The sequence below is a fragment of the Phyllobates terribilis genome, unplaced genomic scaffold (assembly GCF_046119375.1).
Source record: "Phyllobates terribilis strain yellow unplaced genomic scaffold, ASM4611937v1 Scaffold_4__5_contigs__length_816908805, whole genome shotgun sequence".
In the NCBI taxonomy this organism is placed as follows: Eukaryota; Metazoa; Chordata; class Amphibia; order Anura; family Dendrobatidae; genus Phyllobates; species Phyllobates terribilis.
Window position 1 is genome coordinate 38567126 of NW_027362764.1, and position 7697 is coordinate 38574822.

Genomic DNA, 7697 nt, shown 5'->3' on the forward strand with positions numbered 1-7697 from the left:
ACAGTACAGGGATAAAAAACACAGTGATGTCACGCTACAGGGATAATACACACAGTGTTGACAGAGTACAGGGATAAAACATACAGTGATGTCACAGTACAGAGATAATACACACAGTTATGTCACAGTACAGGGATAATACACTCAGTGATGTCACAGTACAGGGATAATATACATAGTGATGTCACTGAACAGAGATAATAAACACAGTGATGTCACAGTACAGCGATAATACAAACAGTGATGTCACAGTAGAGGGATAATAAACACAATGATGTCACAGTACAGGTATAATACACACAGTGATGTCACAGTACAGAGATAATATACACAATGATGTCACAGTACAGAGATAATACACACAGTGATGTCAGAATACAGGCATAATACACACAGTGATGACACAGTACAGATATAATGTGCACAGTGATGTCACAGTACATAAATATTACATACAGTGATGTTAGAGTACAGGGATAATACACACAATGATGTCATATTACAGAGATAATAAACACAGTGATGTCACAGTACAAGGATAATACATACAGTGATTTCACAGTACAGAGATAATACACACAGTGATGTCACTGTCCAGGGATAATCCACACTGTGGTGTCACAGTACAGAGATAATACACAGAGAGATGTCACATTACAGGGATAATACACACAGTGATGTCACAGTATAGAGATAATACACACAGTGATGTCACATTACAGGGATAATACACACAGTGATGTCACAGTACAGGGATAATACTCACAGTGATGTCACAGTACAGGGATAATACACACAGTGATGTCACAGTACAGAGATATTACACACTGTGATGTCACAATACAGTGATAATACACACAGTGATGTCACAGTGCAGGGATAATACACACACTGAGATCACAGTACAGGGATTATAAACACAGTGATATCACAGTAAAGAGATAATACACACAGTGATGTCACAGTACAGGGATAATAACACAGTGATGTCAGAGTACAGAGATAATACACTCAGTGATGTCACAGTACAGAGATAATACACACAGTGAAGTCACAGTACAGAGATAATAAACACAGTGATGTCACAGTACAGGGATAATACGCACATTGATGTCACAATACAGGGATAATTCACGCAGTGATGTCACAGTACAGAGATAATAAACACAGTGATATCACTGTACAGGGATAATACACTCAGTGATGTCACAGTCCAGAGATAATACAAACAGTGATTGCACAGTACAAAGATAATACACTCAGTGATGTCACAGTACAGGGATAATACACACAGTGTTGTCACTGTACAGAGATAATATACACAGTGATGTCACAGTACAGGGATAATACACTCAGTGACATCACAGTACAGAGACAATACACACAGTGATGTCACAGTACAGGGATAATACACACAGTGATGTCACAGTACAGAGATAATACACACAGTGATGTCACAGTACAGGGATAATACACATAGTGATATCACTGTACAGGGATTATAAACACAGTGATGTCACAGTAAAGAGATAATACACACAGTGATGTCACAGTACAGTGATAATAAACACAGTGATGTCTCAGTACAGAGATAATACACTCAGTGATGTCACAGTACAGAGATAATACACGCAGTGATGTCACAGTACAGAGATAATACACACAGTGATGTCACAGTACAGGGATAATAAACACAGTGATGTCACTGTACAGGGATACTACACACAGAGATGTCACAGTACAGAGATAATACAAACAGTGATGTCACAGTACAAGGATAATACACTCAGTGATATCACATTACAGTGATAATACACACAGTGTTGTCACTGTACAGAGATAATATACACAGTGATGTCACAGTACAGGGATAATGCACACAGTGATGTCACAGTACAGGGATAATATACACAGTGATGTCACAGTGCAGAGATAATACATACAGTGATGTCCCAGTACAGGGATAATACACACAGTGATGTCACAGTACAGAGATAATAAACACAGTGTTGTCACAGTACAGTTATAATACACACAGTGATGTCACATAACAGAGATAATATACACAATGATGTCACAGTACAGAGATAATACACACAGTGATGTCACAGTACAGGGATAATACACACAGTAATGTCACAGTACAGATATAATGTACACAGTGATGTCACAGTACAGATATTATGTACACAGTCATATCACAGTACAGATATAATGTACACAGTGATGTCACAGTACAGATATTATGTACACAGAGATGTCACAGTATTTGGATATTACACACAGTGATGTTACAGTACAGGGATAACACACACAGTGATGTACAGTACAGGGATAATGCACATAGTGATGTCACAGTACAGAGATAATAAACAAAGTGATGTCACAGTACAGGGATAATGCACACAGTGATGTCACAGCACAGGGATAATACATACAGTGATGTCACAGTACAGGGATAATACACACAGTGATGTCACAGTACAGAAAGATTAAACACAGTGATGTCACAGTACAGCGATAGTACACACAGAGATATCACAGTACAGGTACAATACATACAGTGATGTCACAGTACAGGAATAATACACACAATGTTGTCACAGTACAGGGATAATACACACAGTGATGTCACAGTAGAGCCATAATACACACAGTGATTTCAAAGTACAGGGATAATACACACAGTGATGTCACAGTACAGATACCATACACACAGTGATGTCACAGTACAGAGATAATACACACAGTGATGTCACACAGTACAGGGACAATACACACAGTGATGTCACAGTACAGATACAATACACACAGTGATGTCACAGTACAGGTACAATACACACAGTTATTTCACAGTACAGGAAGAAAACACACAGTGATGTCACAGTACAGGGATAATACACACAGTGCAGTCACAATGCAGAGATAATACACACAGTGATGTCACAGTACAGTAATAATACACACAGTGATGTCACAGTACAGAGATAATACACACAGTGATGTCACAGTACAGGGATAATATACACAGTGATGTCACAGTACAGAGACAATACACACAGTGATGTCACAGTACTGGGATAATACACACAGTGATGTCATAGTACAGAGATAATATACACAATGATGTCACTATACAGAGATAATACACACAGTGATGTCACAGTACAGGGATAATGCACACAGTGATGTCAAATTACAGGGATAATACACACAGTGATGTCACAGTACAGGGATAATACACAGACTGATGTCACAGTACAGGGTTAATACACACAGTGATGTCACAGCGCATGGATAATACACGCAGTGATGTCACAGTACAGGGATAATACACACAGTGATGTCACAGTACAGGGATAAAACACACAGTAATGTCACAGTACAGGGATAATAAACAGAGTGATGTCACAGTACAGAGATAATAAACACAGTGATGTCACAGTAAAGAGATAACACACACAGTGATGTCACAGTACAGGAGTAAAAAACACAGTGATGTCACAGTACAGAGATAATACACACAGTGATGTCACAGTACAGATATAATACACAAAGTGTTGATAGAGTACAGGGATAATACACACAGTGATGTCACAGTACAGAGATAATAAACACAGTGATGTCACAGTACAGAGATAATACACACATTGATGTCACAGTACAGATAAAATACACACAGTGTTGACGGAGTACAGGGATAATACACACAGTGATGTGACAGTACAGAGATAATACACACAGTGATGTCTCAGTACAGGGATAATACACTCAGTGATGTCACAGTACAGGGATATCACACACGGTAATGTCACTGAACAGAGATAATATACACAGTGATTTCAGAGTACAGGGATAAAACACACAGTGACATCACAGTAAAGAAATAAAACACACAGTGATGTCACAGTGCAGAGATAATACACACATTGATGTCGCAGTACAGGGATAATACACAGTGATGTCACAGTACAGGGATAACACACACAGTGATGTACAGTACAGGGATAATGCACAAAGTGATATCACAGTACAGAGATAATAAACAAAGTGATGTCACAGTACAGGGATAATACACACAGTGATGTCACAGTACAGGGATAATACACACAGTGATGTCACAGTACAGGGATAATATACACAGTGATGTCACAGTACAGAGATAATACATACAGTGATGTAACAGTACAGGGATAATACACACAGTGATGTCACAGTACAGAGATATTAAACACAGTGATGTCACAGTACAGCGATAATACACATAGTGATGTCACAGAACAGGTACAATACATACAGTGATGTCACAGTACATGAATAATACACACAATGTTGTCACAGTACAGGGATAATACACACAGTGATGTCACAGTAGAGCCATAATACACACAGTGATTTCATAGTACAGGGATAATACACACAGTGATGTCACAGTACAGATACCATACACACAGTGATGTCACAGTACAGAGATAATGCACACAGTGATGTCACAGTACAGGGATAATACACACAGTGATGTCACAGTACAGCTACAATACACACAGTGATGTCACAGTACAGGTACAATACACACAGTGATGTCACAGTACAGGGATAATACACACAGTGATGTCACAGTACAGGGATAATAGACACAATGATATCACAGTACAGAGGTAATACACACAGTGATGTCACAGTACAGAAATAATACACACAGTGATGTCACAGTACAGGGATAATACACACAGTGATGTCACAGTACAGAGATCATGCACACAGTAATGTCACAGTACAGGGATAATACACACAGTGATGTCACAATGCAGAGATAATACACACAGTGATGTCATAGTACAGGGCTATTACACACACTGATTTCACAATGCAGAGATAATACACACAGTGTGTCACAGTACAAGGATAATACACACAGTGCAGTCACAATGCAGAGATTATACACACAGTGGTGTCACAGTACAGGGATAATACACACAGTGATGTCACAGTACAGAGATAATACACATAGTTATGTCACAGTACAGGGATAATACACACAGTGATGTCACAGTACAGGGATAACACACTCAGTGATGTCACAGTACAGATATAATACACAGTGTTGACAGAGTACAGGGATAATGCACACAGTGATGTCACAGTACAGAGATAATAAACACAGTGATGTCACAGTACAGAGATAATACACACAGTGATGTCACAGTACAGAGATAATATACACAATGATGTCACAATACAGGGATAATACACACAGTGATGTCACAATACAGAGATAATAAACACTGTGATGTCACAGTACAGGGATAAGACACACAGTGATGTCACAGTACAGAGATAATACACACAGTGATGTCTCAGTACAGGGATAATACACTCAGTGATGTCACAGTAGAGGGATATCACACACAGTAATGTCTCTGAACAGAGATAATATACACAGTGATTTCAGAGAACAGGGCTAATACACACAGTGACGTCACAGTACAGAGATAATACACACAGTGATGTCACAGTACAGAGACAATACACACAGTGATGTCACAGTACAGGGATAATACACAGTGATGTCACAGTACAGGGATAATACACACAGTGATGTCACAGTACAGGGATGATAAACACAGTGATGTCACAGTACAGGGATAATACACTCAGTGATGTCACTGAACAGGGATAACAAACATAGTGATGTTACAGAACAGGGTTAATACACACTGTGATGTCACAGTACATGGATAATAGACACAGTGATGTCACAGTACAGGGAAAATAAACACAATGATATCACAGTACAGGGATAATAAACACAGTGATTTCACAGTACAGGGATATTACACACAGTGATGTCACAGTACAGGGATAATACACACAGTGACGTCACAGTACAGGGATAACACACTCAGTGATGTCAAAGTACAGATATAATACACAGTGTTGACAGAGTACAGGGATAATGCACACAGTGATGTCACAGTACAGAGATAATAAACACAGTGATGTCACAGTACAGAGATAATACACACAGTGATGTCACAGTACAGATATAATACACACAGTGTTGACAGAGTAGAGGGATAATACACAAAGTGATGTCACAGTACAGAGATAATAAACACTGTGATGTCACAGTACAGGGATAAGACACACAGTGATGTCACAGTACAGAGATAATACACACAGTGATGTCTCAGTACAGGGATAATACACTCAGTGATGTCACAGTAGAGGGATATCACACACAGTAATGTCTCTGAACAGAGATAATATACACAGTGATTTCAGAGAACAGGGCTAATTCACACAGTGACGTCACAGTACAGAGATAATACACACAGTGATGTCACAGTACAGAGACAATACACACAGTGATGTCACAGTACAGGGATAATACACAGTGATGTCACAGTACAGGGATAATACACACAGTGATGTCACAGTACAGGGATGATAAACACAGTGATGTCACAGTACAGGGATAATACACTCAGTGATGTCACTGAACAGGGATAATAAACATAGTGATGTTACAGAACAGGGTTAATACACACTGTGATGTCACAGTACATGGATAATAGACACAGTGATGTCACAGTACAGGGAAAATAAACATAATGATATCACAATACAGGGATAATAAACACAGTGATTTCACAGTAGAGGGATATTACACACAGTGATGTCACAGTACAGGGATAATACACACAGTGACGTCACAGTACAGGGATAATACACACAGTGATGTCACAGTGCAGAGATAATATATACAGTGTTGTCACAGTACAGAGATAATACACACAGTGATGTCACATTACAGGGATAATACACACAGTGATGTCATAGTACAGAGATAATACACACAGTGATGTCACAGTACAGGGATAATAAACATAGTGATGTCACAGTACAGGGATAATATACACAGTGATGTCACAGTACAGAGATATTAAACACAGTGATGTCACAGTAAAGAGATAACACACACAGTGATGTCACAGTACAGGGGTAAAAAACACAGTGATGTCACAGTATAGAGATAATACACACAGTGATGTCACAGTACAGATATAATACACACAGTGTTGACAGAGTACAGGGATAATACACACAGTGATGTCACAGTACAGAGATAATAAACACTGTGATGTCACAGTACAGAGATAATACACACACTGATGTCACAGTACAGATATAATACACACAGTGTTTACAGAGTACAGGGATAATACACACAGTGATGTCACAGTACAGAGATAATAAACACTGTGATGTCACAGTACAGGGATAAGACACACAGTGATGTCACAGTACAGAGATAATGCACACAGTGATGTCTCAGTACAGGGATAATACACTCATTGATGTCACAGTACAGGGATATCACACACAGTAACCTCACTGAACAGAGATAATATACACAGTGATTTCAGAGTACAGGGATAATACACACAGTGACGTCACAGTACAGAGATAATACACACAGTTATGTCACAGTACAGGGATAATACACAGTGATGTCACAGTACAGGGATAATACACACAGTGATGTCACAGTACATGGATAATAAACACAGTGATGTCACAGTACAGGGATAATACACTCATTGATGTCACAGTACAGGGATATCACACACAGTAACCTCACTGAACAGAGATAATATACACAGTGATTTCAGAGTACAGGGATAATACACACT